This window comes from Bolinopsis microptera, chromosome 1, assembly GCF_026151205.1.
Source record: "Bolinopsis microptera isolate Bmic1 chromosome 1, MBARI_Bmic_1.0, whole genome shotgun sequence".
NCBI classification, from domain to species: domain Eukaryota; kingdom Metazoa; phylum Ctenophora; class Tentaculata; order Lobata; family Bolinopsidae; genus Bolinopsis; species Bolinopsis microptera.
The window spans coordinates 14,489,408-14,507,519 of NC_087072.1; the positions used below are offsets into that span (position 1 = coordinate 14,489,408).

Genomic DNA, 18,112 nt, shown 5'->3' on the forward strand with positions numbered 1-18,112 from the left:
AATAGTTGCAGTAGTAAAAGTAAATTACCGTAGATGACATTTACTTAACATAAGTAACTCAACATTGGTCACTGATTCTCAAACCTAAGAAGTTTTTAATACATTTAAGCTGACATGACAGTTATAATTTACAGGGAGAGTCAAGCTGTAATTAGCACACCCCTAGCTGAGTTATTAAAGTCATCATTAACATTCCAGTAACATTTTTGCTTGCTGGTGGTAACTCGGTTCAGTCCTTAAAACTTTTAAGTAACTAACTGATGTGTTTAAAGACTTGACCAACATTTTATCAATTCCACAGTGAGAGACTTCAAAACTTTTAATGATGGATTGAAATTAATTAATTTGACCTTACAAAACCATCTCATTCGGGATTATCTCTATATATTCTCACTATTCTCTTATATTATTTGCTTTCTTCTCTATATTACTCTACTCTGGAACCAGTAGACAGTAGAGCGCATTTTGCTCTGTAGTTTCCGTCCTGATGTTGTGTCCGAGGGTACTATTTTAAGTTGAGTTTACCGCATTACCACCAAGAGTTTCTGGACTGGCCTTGGTACAGATAATGATATCACCGGTCAACTTTAGCAAAAATTTAAGAGCGTAGCAAATTGAAAATAAAAGAGCAACACTTATTGGCAATAATAATAACAATTAAATAGGTTAATGTAGAATAGTATTAATGACCATGGATTTTGAGTCGCTGAAGTTTTCCGTCGAGACACAGGAATGTGATTGTTTGCTTCACTGCAATACAGTGGTGAGCTGATTATCCAAAGACAGGTATTGTTTTCAACTCAATATGGTTTACAGTTCCTTTACTTAAACATTTTTATAGGTAACTATTTACGGACGCTTCTTATCCCATCCTAACTCGATCTCCACAGATCACATCAATAATTGCTCAAATTTCAAGGAACTCGCAAGACAACAAGGAGGTTCTGAGCAGAAGGAGGATTAGACATGGAGTTCCAAAACTTCCTAATACAACTAAGGAACAATGTGAAGTACTTCTGATGACACTAGACAAGGTACAACATACCAGAGTTAAATAACTGTATGTATGTACTATAGCCTTTAATAAACGCGCACTTAAATTACTTCTAATATTTAAAATTCTTGATACACCAGACACCAACAATGAAACACAACCAAATTTTTTTGAAAGATAGATTTATATGAAGCAAAGATACAACGGCTCCGTCCGTTACGGCTCACTAAACGGCGACACGAAGACGCCGATACAAAGACAGAGATGGACCAGATTTAAGGAACAGATTGAGGTGGTTGTCGTAGTTTTTATAGTTTGTTGTTTTCATTAGAGCCCTCCATGGTGGAAGGCTTACCAAAAGAGTGATCCAGGACTCGAAAGAGAACCTGTTACACATTGGAACTTAATCTTACCTCAATAAATGTAATAGATTTGTAGTGTTGTAATTAGTTTAAAACTGAGGCGGGAGTTAGATTGAGGGAGCTTATAGTATGGAGCAAGATCTTTCCTTGCGTTTGACAAAATAGCTAATGAGGTCTGATAAGGTAATTTGAAACGGGGCGCTGCAAGCAGCTTGCTGGCTGACACGACCCAAAAACATAATGTTTTCGGTTTTGGTACGATAGAAAGGTTGAGAATGAAGCTGGTTTGATGATAGCTGCCGAGTGGCAGTTAAAATCGCCGATACAAAGACAGAGATGGACCAGATTTAAGGAACAGATTGAGGTGGTTGTCGTAGTTTTTATAGTTTGTTGTTTTCATTAGAGCCCTCCATGGTGGAAGGCTTACCAAAAGAGTGATCCAGGACTCGAAAGAGAACCTGTTACACATTGGAACTTAATCTTACCTCAATAAATGTAATAGATTTGTAGTGTTGTAATTAGTTTAAAACTGAGGCGGGAGTTAGATTGAGGGAGCTTATAGTATGGAGCAAGATCTTTCCTTGCGTTTGACAAAATAGCTAATGAGGTCTGATAAGGTAATTTGAAACGGGGCGCTGCAAGCAGCTTGCTGGCTGACACGACCCAAAAACATAATGTTTTCGGTTTTGGTACGATAGAAAGGTTGAGAATGAAGCTGGTTTGATGATAGCTGCCGAGTGGCAGTTAAAATCGCCGATACAAAGACAGAGATGGACCAGATTTAAGGAACAGATTGAGGTGGTTGTCGTAGTTTTTATAGTTTGTTGTTTTTCATTAGAGCCCTCCATGGTGGGGAAGCTTACCAAAAGAGTGATCCCAGGACTCGAAAGAGAACCTGTTACACCATTGGAACTTAATCTTACCTCAATAAATGTAATAGATTTTGTAGTGTTGTAATAGTTTTAAAAACTGAGGCGGAGTTAGATTAGGAGCTTAAAGTAATGGAGCAAGATCTTTCCTTGCGTTTGACAAAAATAGCTAATGAGGTCCTTATAAGGTAATTTGAAACGGGGCGCTGCAAGCAGCTTGCTGGCTGACACTGACCCAAAAACATAATTTTTTTCGTTTTGGTAACGATAGAAAGGTTAGAGAATGAAGCTGGTTTTGATGATATCGCCGATGCAGTTAAATCGCCGATACCAAGACAGAGATGGACTCAGAATATTAAGGAACAGATGAGTGGTTGTCGTAGTTTTTATAGTTTTTTGTTATTTTCATTAAGAGCCCTCCATGGTGTAAGAGCTTACCAAAAAGAGTGATCCAGGAACTCGAAGAGAACTGTTACACATTGGAACTAAATCTTACCTCGGATAAATGTAATAGATATTTGTAGTGTTTTTTCGGTAAATTAGTTAAACTGAGGGCGGGAGTTAATTGAGGGACCTTATAGTATGGAGCAAGATCTTCCTTCGTTTTTGATGACAAAATAGCTAATAGGTCTGATAAGGTAATTTTGAAACGGGGGCAGCTGCAAAGCAGCTTTCTGTTCTGACACGACCCAAAAACATAATGTTTTCGGTTTTGGGTACGATAGAAAGTTGAGATGAAGCTGTTTGATTGATAGCTGCCGAGTGGCAAGTTAAAATCGCCCGATACAAAGAACAGAGGATGGACCAGATTATAAGTGAACCAGATGAGGTGGGTTGTCGGAGTTTTTTATAGTTTGTTAGTTTCATTAGAGCCCCTCCTATGGTGGAAGGTTACCAAAAGATGATCCAGGACTCGAAAGAGAACCTGTTACACATTGGAACTAATCTTACCTCAATAAATGTAATAGATTTGTAGTTGTTGTAATTAATTTAAAAACTGAGGCGGAGTTAGGATTTGAGGGACTTATAGTATGGAGCAAGGATCCTTTCCCTTGCGTTGAGACAAAATAGCTAATGAGGTCTGATAAGGTAATTTGAAACGGGGCGCCTGGCAAGCAGCTTGCTGGCCTGACACGAACCCATAAAACATAAATGTATTTTTTTATTTTATCGGTTTTTGGTACGATAGAAAGGTTGAAATGAAGCTGGTTTAATGAATAGCTGCCGAGTGGCAGTTTAAAAAAAATCGCCGATACAAAGACAGAGATGACCAGAATTAAGGAACAGATTGAGGTGGTTGTCGTTAGTTTTTTTATAGTTTTGTTGTTTTCCATTAGAGCCCTCCATGGTGGTATTGCTTACCAAAGAGTGATCCAGACTCGAAAGAGAACTGTTACACATGGAACTTAATCTTACCTCAATAAATGTAAATAGATTTGTGTGTTGTAATTAGTTTAAAAAACTGAGGCCGGGGAAGTTAGATGAGGGAGCTTTATGTAATGGAGCAAGATCTTTCCTTGCGATTTGACAAAAAAGCTTAATGCGGTTCTGATAAGGTAATTTAGAAACGGGGCGCTGCAAGAGCAGCTTGCTGGCTGACACGACCCAAAAACATAATGTTTTCGGTATTGGTACGATAGAAAGGTTGAGAATGAAGCTGGTTTGATGAAAGCATGCCGAGTGGCAGTTATATCGACGATACAAAGACCCAGAAGATGACCCAGATTTAATGAAACAGATTGAGTGGTTGTCGGTAAAGTTTTTATAGTTTTGTTTGTTTTCATAGGAGCCCTCCATGGTGGAAGGCTACCAAAAGAGTGATCCAAGGAACTCGAAAGGAGAACCTGTTACACATTGGAACTTAATCTTACCTCAATAAATGTAATAGATTTGTAGTGTTGTAATAGATTTAAAAACTGAGGCGGGGAAGTTAGTTGAGGTACCTATAAGTAGGAGCAAGAATCATTCCTGCGTTTGACAAAATAGCTATTGAAGGTCTGATAAGGTAATTTGAAACGGGGCGCAGCAAGCAGCTTGCTGCTGGCTGACACGACTCCAAAAACATAATGATTTTTTCGGTTTTTTGGGTACATATAGAAAGGTTTTGTAAGAAAGAAAGGCTGGTTTTGAGATAGATGCCGTATGGCAAGTTAAAATCGCCGATACAAAACAGAGATGGACCCAGATTTTAAGGAACATATTTGAGGTGGTTGTCTAGTTTTTATAGTTTGTTGTTTTCATTAAGCCCTCCCATGGTGGAAAGGCTTTCCAAAAGAGTGATCCAGGACCTCGAAAGAGAACCTGTTTACACATAGGAACTTAATCTTACCTCAATAAATGTAATAGATTTGTAAAGTGGGTTGTAATTAGTTAAAAACTGAGGCGGGAGTTAGATTGAGGGAGCTTATAGTATGGAGCAAGATCTTTCCATTGCGTTTGAAACAAAATATGCTTAATGAGGTTTTCTGATAATAATATGAAACGGTGCGCTGCAAAAGCAGCTTTGCTGGCTGACACGAACCCACAAACATTAAATGTTTTCGTTTTTGGTACATCGAAAGGTTTGAGAATGAAGCTGGTTGAGTGATAGCTGCCGAGTGGGCAGTTTTAAAATTCGCCGGATTACAAAGACCAGAGATGGACCAGATTTAAGGAACAGATTTTGAGGTGGTTGTCGTAAGTTTTTTTATAGTTTTGTTTGTTTTCATTAGAGCCCTCCATGGTGGAAGGCTTACCAAAGAGTGAATCCAGGACTGAAAGAGAAACCTGTTTACACATTTGGAACTTAATCTTACTTCAATAAATGTAATAGCTTAGTATTGTTGTAAATTAGTTTTAAAACTGATGCGGGGAGTTAGATTGAGGGAGCTTTATAGTAAGGAGCAAGCTCTTTCCTTGCGTATGAACAAAATAGCTAATGAGGTCTGATAAGGTAATTGAAAAACGGGGCGCCCTTGCAAGCAGCTTGCTGGCTGACACACCCAAAAAACTTAATGTTTTCGTTTTTGGTACGATAGAAAGGTTGAGAATGAAGGCTGGTTTATGATAGCAGCGAGTGGCAAGTTTTAAATCGCCATACAAAGACAGAGATGGAACCGCAGATTTAAGTAACAGATTGAGGTGGTTTGTCGTAGTTTTTTTTTATAGTTTAGTTGTTTTCATTAGAGCCCTCCAAGGTGGAAGGTGCCCCCCCCTTTTTTTTACCAAAAGAGTGGATCCAGGACTCGAAAGAGAACCTGTTACAACATAGGAACTTATCTTAACCTCAATAAATGTAATAGATTTTAGTGTTTGTAATTAGTTTAAAAACTGAGGCGGGAGTTAAGATTGAAGAGCTTATATCATGGGAGCAAGAATCTTTCCTTGCGTTTTGACAAAAATAGCTAATGAGTCTGATAAGGTTAATTTTTGAAACGGGGCGCTGCAACAGCTTTGCTGGCTGACAAAACGACCCAAAAAACAAATGGTTTTTCGGTTTTGTACGATAGAAAGGTTGAGAAATGAAAGCAGGTTTGATGATAGCTGGCCGAGTGCAGTAAAATTCGCCGATACAAAAAGACAGAGATGGGACCAGATTTAAGGAACAGATTGAGGTGGCTGTCGTAGTTTTTTTAAATAGTTGTTGTTTTTCATAGAGCCCTCCATGGTGGAGAGGCTACCAAAAAAGAGTGATCCAGGACTCGAAAGAGAACCTGTTTACACATTGGAACTTAAATCTTACCTCAATAAATGTAATAGAATTTGTAGTGTTTAATTAGTTTTAAAAACTGAGGCTGGTTTAGATTGAGGGAGCTTATAGTATGGAGCAAGATCTTTCCTTGCGTTTGACAAAATAAGCTAATGAGGTCGATAAGGTAATTTGAAACGGGTCGCCTGCAAGCAAGCTTTGCTGGGGCTGACACGACCCAATAAAACATAAGTTTTTCGGTTTTTGGTACGATAGAAAGGTTGAGAATGAAGCTGGTTTTGATATAGCAGCCCGAGTGGCAGTTAAAATCTCCGATACAAAGACAGAGTGACCAATTTAAGGAAACAGATTGAAGTGGTTGTCGTAAGTTTTTAATAGTTTGTATGTTTTCATTATAGCCCTCCATGGTGGAAGGCTTACCAAAAGAGTGATTCCAGACTCGAAAGAGAACCTGTTACACATTGGAACTTAATCTTACCACTCAATAAATTGTAATAGATTTATGTAGTGTGTAATTAGTTTTAAAACTTGAGGCGGGAGTTAAGATTGAGGGAGCTTATAGTATGGAGCAAGATTCTTTCCTTCGTTTTGACAAAATAGCTAATGAGGTCCCTGATAAGGTAATTTTGAAACGGGCGCTGCAAGCAAGCTTGCAGGCTGATACGACCCAAAAACATAATTGTATTTATTCGGTTTTTTGTACGATAGAAAAAGGTTTGAGAAAGAAGCTGGTTTGATGAAGATCGTTTTTCCTTCTTTGACAAAAAAAGGGGAAAAGATCTGATAAGGTATTTAAACGGGGGCGCTGCAAGCAGCTTGCTGGCTGACACACCCAAAAAAATAATGTTTTTTCGGGTTTTGGGACGAAGAAAAGGTTGAGAATGAAAACTGGGTTTTATGATAGCTGCCGAGTGGGAGTTTTAAAATCCCCCGATAAAAGAAAAAAATGGACCAATTTAAAAGGAACAGATTGGGTGGTTGTCGAATTTTTAAGTTTGTTGTTTTCATTAAGCCCTCCTGGTGGAAGGCTTACCAAAAGAGTGATCCAGGGCCGAAAGAGAACCTTTCACATTGGAAAAAAACTTACCAAATAAAAAAGTAATAATTTGTAGTGTTAAAATTTTTAAAAAATGAGGCGGAGTTTGATTGAGGGGGCTTAAAAATGGACAAGATCTTCCTTTGGGGTTTGACAAAATAGCTAAAGAGGGCTGATAAGGATTTGAAACGGGCGCTGCAAACACTTCTGGCTACACGACCCAAAAACATAATTTTTCGGGTTTTGGACATAAAAGGTTAGAATGAACTGGTTTGATAAGCGCCGAGTGGGAGTTAAAAAACCCCCCGGGGGAACAAAAACGAGATGGACCAAAAAAAAGGGAAAAGAATTTAGGTGGTTGCGAGTTTTTTTTTGTTTGTTTTCATTGAGCCCTCCTGGGGGAAGGCTTACCAAAAGAGTGACCAGGACTGAAAGAGAACCGTTTTTCCATTGGAACTTAATCTTACCTCAATAAATGTAATAGATTTGTAGTGTTGTAATTAGTTTAAAAAACTGAGGCGGGAGTTAGATTAGGGAGCTAAAGTAAAGGAGCAAGATCTTTTCCTTGCGTTTTGACAAAATACTAATGAGGTCTGAAAGGTAATTTGAAACGGGCGCTGCAACAGCTTGCTGGCTGACCAAAACCCAAAAAAAATAATGTTTTTTCGGTTTTGGTACGATAGAAAGGTTGAGAATGAAGCTGGTTTGATGAAGCTGCCGATGCAGTTAAAATCGCCGATACAAAACAGAGATGGACCCCAATTTAAGGAACAATTGAGGTGGTTGTCGTAGTTTTTTTTTAGTTTGTTGTTTTTCATTAGAGCCCTCCAAAGGGGGAAGGCTTACCAAAAGAGTGATCCAGGACTCGAAAGAGAACCTGTTACACATTGGAACTTAATCTTTACCTCAATAAATGTAATAGATTTGTAGTGTTGTAATTAGTTTAAAACTGAGGCGGGAGTTAGATTGAGGAGCTTATAGTATTGGAGCAAGATCTTTCCCCCTTTCGTTTGACAAAATAGCTAATGAGGTCTGATAAGGTAATTTGAAACGGGGCGCTGCAAGCACTTGCGCGACACACCCAAAAAACCTAATTTTCGGTTTTTGGTTCGATAGAAAGGTTGAGAATGAAGCTGGTTTGATGATAGCGCCGATGGCAGTTAAAATCGCCGATAAAAACAGAGGGACCAGAATTTTAAGAACAGATTGGGTGGTTGCGTAGTTTTTATAGTTTTTTTGTTTTCATAGAGCCCCCATGGTGGAAACTTACCAAAAAAGTGATCCAGACCAAAAGGGAAACCGGGAAAACATTGGGAAAATTTAACCCAAACCCCAATAAAAAGTAATAGATTTTTTAGTGTTGAATTATTTAAAAAAATGAGGGGGAGTTTTGTTGAAGGGGGCTTAAATAAAGGAGCAAAATCTTTCCTTTCGTTTGACAAAATGCTAATGAGGGCTGAAAAAGGGTTTTTTAACGGGGGGGCTGCCAAAACCCTTGCTGGCTGACCCCACCCAAAAACCCCAAAAGTTTTTGGTTTTTTTGGGACGATAGAAAGGGTTTAAATGAAGCTGGTTTGATGATGCTGCCCCGGGGGCAGTTTTAAAAAAACCGATACCAAAAACCGAGATGGGGCCCGTTTAAAAGGGAAAAGTTTAGGTGGGTTTTTCCCATTTTTTTAGTTTTTTTTTTCATTAAAACCCTCCATGGGGGAAGGGTTAACCAAAAGAGTGATCCAGGCCCGAAAGAGAACCTTTCCCCCTTGGGGAATTTTAAACTTACCTCAATAAATGAAAAATTTTTAGTGTTGTAATTAGTTTTAAAAATGGGGCGGGAGTTAGAAATTGGGGGAGCTTTTAGTAGGGCAAGATTTTTTCCTTGCGTTTGCAAAAAGCTAATGGGTCTGAAAGGTAATTTGAAACGGGGGGCTGCCCCAGCTTGCTGGCTGACCCCCCACCCAAAAACAAATTTTTTCGGTTTTTTACCCAAAGAACGGTTGAGAATGAAGCGGGAAAAGATCCGCGCCGATGGCAGTTAAAATCGCCGATACAAAAAGATGGACCAGATTTTGGAAAAAAGAAAGGGGTTGTCGTAGTTTTTAGTTTGTTGTTTTTTATTAGGCCCCCAAGGGCAGGCTTACCAAAAATGATCCAACTCGAAAAAGAAACCTTTTACCAAATTTGGGAAATTAATCTCCCTTAAAATGGTTTGATTTGTAGTGTTTAATTAGTTTAAAACTGAGGCGGGATTAGATTAGGGGCCCAAAAGTAGGACCCGACCTTTTCCCTTTCGTTTTTCAAAATTCGTAATGAGGTTTTATAAAAGGGAATTTTTAAACGGGGCCCCTGGGAAGCAGCTTGTGGCTGACACGACCCCCAAAAAAATAAAAGTTTTTGGTTTTGGTTTCGATTTGAAAGGTTTAGAATGAACCCGGTTTGATGATAGCGCCGGTGGGAGTTTAAAAACGCCGATACAAAAAACAGAGATGGCCAATTTAAGGGAAAAGATTGAGTGGTTGTCGGGAGTATTTTAAAAGTTTGTTGTTTCCATTAGCCCTCCCTGGTGGGAACTTAAACCCAAAAAAGTGGGTCCGGACTCGAAAGAGAACCCGTTACACTTGGAAAATTAATCTTTCCTCAATAAAAAGTAATAAATTTGTAGTGTTTAAATTTGTTTAAAAATGAGGCGGAGTTTAAAATTGAGGGGGCTTATAGTATGAGGGAAATCTTTTCCCTTGTTTTACAAAATAGCTAATGAGGCTGATAAAGGGAAATTTGAAACGGGGCGCTGCAAGCAGCTTGCTGGCTGACACACCCCAAAAAAAATAATGTTTTCGTTTTTGGAAAGATAAAAGGTTGAAATGAAGCTGGTTTGATGATAGCGCCAGGGGAGTTAAAATCGCCGATCAAAAAAAGAATGGGCCAGATTTTTAAGGGAAAAAATTTAGGGGTTGTCCCTAGTTTTTTTAGTTTGTTGTTTTTCAAAAGAGCCCTCCCTGGGGAAAAGGGTTACCCAAAAAAGGGGTCCCGGGCTCGAAAGAGAAACCCGTTAAAACATTGGAAAATTAATCTTACCTCAATAACTGTAATAAATTTTAGTGTTGTAATTAGTTTAAAACTGAGGCGGGGTTTGATTGAGGGGGCTTATTTGTAGGGGCAAAAACTTTCCTTGCGTTTTTACCAAAAAAGCTAAAAGAGGGCCCGATAAGGAAAAATTTAAACGGGGGGCCGGGAAGCAGCTTGCTGGCTGACACGACCCAAAAAAAAAAATGTTTTCCCTTTTTGGACGATAGAAAGGGTTTAGAAAGGGAAACGGTTGATGAAACTGCCGATGGGGAGTTAAAACGCCGATACAAAGACAAAATGGACCAATTTAAAGGGAAAAGAATTTGGGGGGTTTTCGTAGTTTTTATAGTTTTTTTGTTTTTCATTAGAAACCCTCCATGGTGGGAAAAATTCCCCAAAAAAGTGATCCAGGACTTCGAAAGGAACCTGTTAAAACATTGGAACTTAATCTAAACCCCAAAAAATGTTTAAAAAAATTTTTAGGTTAATTAAATTTAAAAACTGAGGGGGGGGGTAGATTAGGGGAGTTATATAAAAGGAGCAAGATCTTTCCTCGTTTGACAAAATGCCCAATGAGGTCTGATAAAAGGGAATTTGAAAAGGGGGGCGCAACAGCTTTCCCGGGTGACACACCCAAAAACATAATGTTTTCGGGTTTTTGGGACAAAAAAAGGTTGAGAATGAAGCTGGTTTTTTGGGTAGCTGCCGAGGCAGTTTTAAAATCGCCGTCCCAAAAAACAGGATGGACCAGATTTAAGGGGAAAAATTGAGGTGGGTTTTCTTTTTTTTATATTTGTTGTTTTTTATTAAGCCCTCCAGGTGGAAGGCTTACCAAAAAGTGATCCAGGACCGAAAGAAAAACCTTTTTACACATTGGAACTTAATCCTTTCCTCAATAAAAAGTAATAGATTTGTAGGTTTTAATTAGTTTAAAAAATGAGGCGGATTAGATTGAGGGACCTTTAAAAGTAAGGAGCAAAAATCTTTTCCTTTCGTTTGACAAAATACTAATGAGCTGAAAAAGGTAATTTGAAATGGGGGGCCGGGAAACACTTGTGGGTGACACCCACCCAAAAAAAATAAGTTTTCGGTTTTGGTACATAAAAAAGGGGTTTAGAAAGAAGCTGGTTTGATTATACTGCCGAGTGGCCCGTTAAAAAACGCCATACAAAGACAGAGATGGACCAATTTAAGGGGAAAAGATTTAGGGGGTTTTCCCTAGTTTTTAAAAATTTGATTTTTTTTCATTTAAAACCCTCCATGGTGGGAAAGGGTTCCCCAAAAGTGATCCCGGGCTCCCAAAGAGAACCCGTTTCCCAAAATTTGGGAATTAATCTTACCTCAAAAAATTTAAAAGATTTGTAGTGGTTTTAATTTTTTAAAACTGAGGCGGGGGTTAATTGAGGGACCCTTTTAGTAAAGGAGCAAGATCTTTTCCTTTTCGTTTTAAAAAAAAGCTAAAAGGTTTTGATAAGGGAATTTAAACGGGGCCGCAAAACAGCTTGCTGGCTTAAAACGACCCCAAAAAATAATTTTTTCGGGTTTTTTTTCGATAGAAAGGAATTTAGAAAGAAACGGGGTTTTATGAAACTGCCGAGGGCAGTTAAAATCGCCCCAAACAAAGACAGAGATGGACCAATTTAAAAAGGGAAAAATTAGGGGGTTTTTCGTAGTTTTTATAGTTTTTTTTTTTTCATTTTGAGCCCCCCCCATGGTAAGGGTTACCAAAAAGAAAAATCCCCCGGACTGAAAGAGAAACCCGTTTTCACATTGGAACTTTAAACTTTCCTCAATAAAATTTAAAAATTTGTAGTGTTGTAATTAGTTTTAAAAAAGAGGGGGGAGTTTTGATTGAGGGGGCTTTTAGTATGGAGCAAATCTTTCCCTTTCGTTTTTACAAAATAGCTAATGAAGGGCCCGATAAGGGAATTTTAAAAAGGCGCTGCCAAACAGCTTGCTGGCTGAAAACGACCCAAAAAAATAAAGTTTTTCGGTTTTGGTTTCGATAGAAAAATTTTAGAATGAACTGGTTTGGGTGATAGCTGCCGAGTGGGAGTTAAAATCCCCCGATACAAAGACAGAGATGGGCCAATTTTTGGAACCAAATTTAGGTGGGGGCGAGTTTTTAAAAGTTTTGTTGTTTTCATTAGAAACCCCCCTGGTGGAAAGGGTTTCCCCAAAAAAGTGAACCCGGACTCGAAAGAAAACCCCGTTACAAAATTGGAACTTAATTTTTAAACCCAAAAATGTAATAGATTTGTAGGGGTTTAATTAGTTTAAAAAATTTAGGCGGGAGTTAGATTTTAGGGGCCCTTTTTAGTATGGAGCAAGATCTTTTCCCTTTCGTTTGACCCAAAAAAGCAAAAAGAGGTCTGATAAGGAATTTGAAAAAGGGGGGCTGCAAGCAAACCCCCCGGCTGACACACCCAAAAACATAATTTTTTCGGGGGTTTTGGGACATAGAAAGGGTTTAAAGGGAAACTGGTTATGAAAGCGGCCGAGTGGCAGTTTTAAAAACCCCCGATACAAAGACAGAGATGGACCAAAATTTTAAAGGGAAAAGTTGAGGGGTTGTCGAAATTTTTTTTTTGTTTGGGGTTTTCATTAAGCCCTCCATGGGGGAAGGCTTCCAAAAATGACCAGGGCTCGAAAGAGAACCTTTTCACATTGGAACTTAAACTTCCTCAATAAAAATTAAAAAGATTTTTTAGTGTTTAATTAAATTTTAAAAAAGAGGGGGGAGTTAATTGAGGAGCTTATATTTTGGAAACAAGATCTTTCCCTTTCGTTTGAAAAAAAATAAACAATTTAAAAGGGCCCGATAAGGGGAAAAAGAAACGGGGCGCGCCGCCTTGCCGGCTGACAGGGCCCAAAAAAAATAAATTTTTTTCGTTTTTGGGACGATAGAAAAGGGTTTAGAATTTAAGCCCGGGTTTTGATAGCTGCCGATGCAGTTAAAAACGCCGATCCCAAAAACAAAAAGGACCAATTTTTAAAGGGAAAAATTGAGGTGGTTTTCGTAAGGGTTTTTATGTTTGTTGTTTTCATTAGACCCCATGGTGGAAAGGGTTTCCAAAAAAAGTTTATCCAGGGCTCGAAAGAGAACCTTTACACCTTGGGAAATTTTCTTACCCCAATAAATGTAATAGAATTTTTTAGTGTTTTAAAAATTTTTTTAAAACTGGGGGCGGGAGTTAGATTGAGGGAAACTTTTTAGTATGGAGCCAAGAAACTTTTCCTTGCGTTTTACAAAAAAAGCTAAAAAGGTCGGAATTTAAAGGGGAATTTAAAAAGGGGGCCCCACAACACTTTCTGGCTGACACGACCCAAAAAAATAATGATTCGGTTTTTGGAAAGATAGAAAGGTTGAGAAAGAAGCTTTTGATTTATAGCTGCCGAGGGGAGTTTAAAAAAAACGCCGATACCCAAAAACAAGATGGACCAGATTTTAAGGGAAAAATTGAGGGTTTTTTTCGTAAATTTTTTTAAAATTTGTTTTTTTTTCCCTTAGAGCCCTCCAAGGGGGAAAAAGGGTTACCAAAGAAATGATCCAGGACTCGAAAAAGAACCTGTTTTTCCCCTTGGGCCCTTTAAACTACCTCAAAAAAAGGGAATAGATTTGTGTGTTGTAATTAGTTTTTTTAAATGAGGCGGGAGTTAGATTGAGGGGCCTTTTAGTATGGGGCCCAAAATCTTTCCCCCTTTTTGGGTTTTGGGCAAAATACTAATGAGGTCTTTATAAGGGAATTTTAAACGGGGGCTTCAAGCAGCTTGCTGGGTGACACACCCAAAAAAAAAGTTTTCGGTTTTTGTACGAAAAGAAAAGGGTTTAGAAAAGAAGCTGGGTTTTAAAGAAACTGCCGAGTGGGAGTTTTAAAAACGCCGAACAAAACCCGAGAAGGACCAGTTTTTAAAAACAATTAAGGGGGTTTTTCGTAGTTTTTAAAGTTTGTTTTTTTTCCCTTGAGCCCCCCCTGGTGGGGAAAGGGTTACCCAAAGAGTGACCAGACTCAAAGAGAACCTGTTTTCACATTTGGGGAAATTTAAACTTTCCTCAAAAAATTTAATTTGATTTTTAGTGTTGTTTAAATTTGTTTTAAAAATGGGCGGGAGTTAATTGAGGGAGCTTAATTAAAGGACAAGATCTTTCCTTCCCTTTTCAAAATACTGTAAAGGCTGATAAGGGAATTTGAAACGGCGCTGCAACACTTTCTGGGTGACACACCCAAAAACCTAATGTTTTTCGTTTTTGGAAAAGATAGAAAGGTTGAGAATGAAGCTGGTTTAAAGATAAAACTCCGAGTGGGGAAATTTAAAAAACGCCGATACCAAAAACAGAGATACCAGATTTTTTAAGGGAAAAGATTTAGGGGGTTGGGCGAGTTTTTTAGTTTTTTTGTTTTCAAAAAAAGCCCTCCATGGGGGAAGGCTTACCCCAAAAAAAGGGATCCCGACCGAAAAGGAAAACCCGTTTTCCCATTTGGGGGAAATTAATCTTACCTCAATAAATGTAATGATTTGTAGTGTTTGTAATATTTTTAAAAAGAGGCGGGGGTTAATTAGGGGGCTTAAGTAAGGACAAAACTTTTTCCCTTCGTTGACAAAATAGCAATGAGGGGCTGAAAAGAATTTTTAAAAGGGGGGCGCAACAGCTTGCGCTGACCACCCAAAAACAAATGTTTCGGTTTTGGTACGAAGAAAGGTTGAAATGAACGGTTTGATGTGCTGCCGAGTCATTAAAATCGCCGTACAAAGACAGGGGACCAAAATTTTAAGGGGAACAATTTAGGGGGTTTTCGTAGTTTTTATAGTTTGTTGTTTTCATTTGGGCCCCCCATGGGGGAAGGCAAAAAAAAGTATCCAGACTCGAAAGAGAACCTTTACACATGGGAAATTTAAACTTACCAATAAATGAATAAATTTATGTTTAATTAGTTTAAAACTGAGGCGGGAGTTGAGGGGGCTTTTAAAATGGACAAATCTTTCCTTCGTTTACAAAAAAACTAATGAGGTCTGAAAGTAATTTGAAACGGGGGGCGCAACACTTCTGGCGACACGACCCAAAAAAATAATGTTTTCGGGGTTTGGGACGATAGAAAATTTAGAATGAAGCTGGGTTTGATGAAACGCCGATGGCAGTTAAAATCGCCGAACAAAGACAAATGGACCAGATTTAAGGAAAATTGAGGGGTTTTCGATTTTTATAGTTTGTTTTTCATTAGAGCCCTCATGGGGAAGGCTTTCCAAAGAAATGACCAAACCCAAAGAAACCTTTACACATTGGAACTTAATCTTACCTCAAAAAAGTAATAATTTGTAGGGTTTTTAATTAGTTTAAAACTGAGCGGGAGTTAGATTGAGGGAGCTTATAGTATGGAGCAAATCTTTTCCCGCTTTGACAAAAACAATGGGTCATAAAGGGAATTTTTAAACGGGGGGCTGCAAGCGCTTGCGGGTGACAAAGCCCCAAAAAAAATAATTTTTTGGTTTTGTACGATGAAAGGGTTTGGATGAACTGTTTTTGATAGCTGCCGAGTGCGTTAAAATCGCCGATACAAAGACAGGGGGCCAGATTTAGGGAAAAATTGAGGGGTTTTTTCGAGTTTTAAGTTTGTTTTTTTTCATTAAAAGCCCCCATGGTGGAAGGCTTACCCAAAAGAGTGAACCAGGACCGAAAGAGAACCTGTTTCACATTGGAACTTAATCTTACCTCAATAAATGTAATAGATTTGTAGTGTTTAAATTAGTTTAAAACTGAGGCGGGAGTTAGATTGAGGGAGCTTATAGTATGGAGGGAAGATCTTTTTCCCTTTCGTTTTACAAAATAGGGTAATGAGGTCAGATAAGGTAATTTGGAAAACGGGGCGCTGCAAGCAGCTTGCTGGCAGACACCGACCCAAAAACAATGTTTTCGGTTTTGGTACGATCGAAAGGTGAGAATGAAGCTCGTTTGCTGATAGCTGCGAGTGGCAGTTAAAATCGCCGATACAAAGACAGAGATGGACCAGATTTAAGGAACAGATTGAGGAGGTTGTCGTAGTTATTATAGTTTGTAGTTTTCATCTAGAGCCCTCCATGGTGGAAGGCTTACAAAAGAGTGATCCAGGACTCGAAAGAGAACCTGATACACATTGGAACTTTAATCTAACCTCAAAAACTTGTAATAGATTTGTCGTGTTGTAAATTAGTTTAAAACTGAGGCGGAGGAGGTAGATTGAGGGAGCTTATAGTATGGAGCAAGATCTTTCCTTGCGTTTGACAAAATAGCTAATGAGGTCTGATAAGGTAATTTGAAACGGGGCGCTGCAAGCTGCTTGCTGGCTGACACGACCCAAAAACATAATGTTTTCGGTTTTGGTACGATAGAAAGGTTGAGAATGAAGCTGGTTTGATGATAGCTGCCGAGTGGCAGTTAAAATCGCCGATACAAAGACAGAGATGGACCAGATTTAAGGAACAGATTGAGGTGGTTGTCGTAGTTTTTATAGTTTGTTGTTTTCATTAGAGCCCTCCATGGTGGAAGGCTTACCAAAAGAGTGATCCAGGACTCGAAAGAGAACCTGTTACACATTGGAACTTAATCTTACCTCAATAAATGTAATAGATTTGTAGTGTTGTAATTAGTTTAAAACTGAGGCGGGAGTTAGATTGAGGGAGCTTATAGTATGGAGCAAGATCTTGCTGCGTTTGCAAAATGCAATGAGTCTGATAAGGTAATTTGAAACGGGGCTGGGAAGCAGCTCTGGCACACGGACCCAAAAATAATGTTTTTCGGTTTTGTACGATAGAAAGGTGAGAATGAAGCTGGTTGATGATCAGCCGAGGAGTTAAAATCGCCGATCAAACTAATGACATTGGGGGAGGGGCATTTTAATTGAGTTTTCTATAAGTTTTTGGGTTCATAGAGGCCCCCGGTAAGGCTTCAAAGATATCACTCAAAGATTTAAATTGGTTTAATTATTAAAATGAAGATTTTAGGTTAAATTTAAAACTCGGGTTAAAACTATAGTGAGAATTTCCGCGTGCAAATGCTGACTGAAAAAAAAGGGCTAGATGGGGAAACCAAATATGTTTCGGGAGTAAAAGGTAAATGACGTTTAGAATGGGTGCAGTTTAATGGTCCCAAAAGTCCAGAAGGAACAAATGATTTCGAAAATGTTTTTTTATTAACCCTCATTGAATAAAAAGTGTAATAAAAACCCGAGGGGTAAACCCAAAATGAAAATTTTGGTGAAATAAAAGGCGGGTATGAATAAGTGGGCAGACTCTTGGCCCCAAAACATATTGTTTGTAAGAAAGGGTGAAGCGTTTTGGCGCAAAAAACATAAGCGTTTTGGACGAAAAAGGAAATAGTGGTTATATAGTTGTGGTTAAACCCCAAAAAGGACAGTTAAAAGATGAGGTTGGATTTAATTGTTTTTTCATAAGCCCCATTGGGGGTTAAAAAGTTTAGATGAAGAGAACCTTAATTGAACTTCTCCCAAAATGAATGTTGATTTAATTTAAACGGGCGGAGGATTGAAGCAAAAGCAAGATCTTTCCTTGCGTTTGACAAAATAGCTAATGAGGTCTGATAAGGTAATTTGAAACGGGGCGCTGCAAGCAGCTTGCTGGCTGACACGACCCAAAAACATAATGTTTTCGGTTTTGGTACGATAGAAAGGTTGAGAATGAAGCTGGTTTGATGATAGCTGCCGAGTGGCAGTTAAAATCGCCGATACAAAGACAGAGATGGACCAGATTTAAGGAACAGATTGAGGTGGTTGTCGTAGTTTTTATAGTTTGTTGTTTTCATTAGAGCCCTCCATGGTGGAAGGCTTACCAAAAGAGTGATCCAGGACTCGAAAGAGAACCTGTTACACATTGGAACTTAATCTTACCTCAATAAATGTAATAGATTTGTAGTGTTGTAATTAGTTTAAAACTGAGGCGGGAGTTAGATTGAGGGAGCTTATAGTATGGAGCAAGATCTTTCCTTGCGTTTGACAAAATAGCTAATGAGGTCTGATAAGGTAATTTGAAACGGGGCGCTGCAAGCAGCTTGCTGGCTGACACGACCCAAAAACATAATGTTTTCGGTTTTGGTACGATAGAAAGGTT

The 18,112-nt window shown here is 38.6% G+C and overlaps 1 protein-coding gene across 1 annotated transcript in view; it reads left to right on the forward strand.

Annotated features, from left to right (window-relative positions):
- Positions 1-650: 650 nt before the first annotated feature.
- LOC134812668 (uncharacterized) overlaps positions 651-18,112 on the forward strand; it is a 90,101-nt gene continuing 72,639 nt past the window's right edge. The window contains exons 1-2 of the mRNA XM_063820178.1: positions 651-786; positions 920-1,034. The gene's annotated coding sequence lies outside the window, so the exon portion shown is untranslated. The remainder of the gene's footprint in view (positions 787-919; positions 1,035-18,112) is intronic.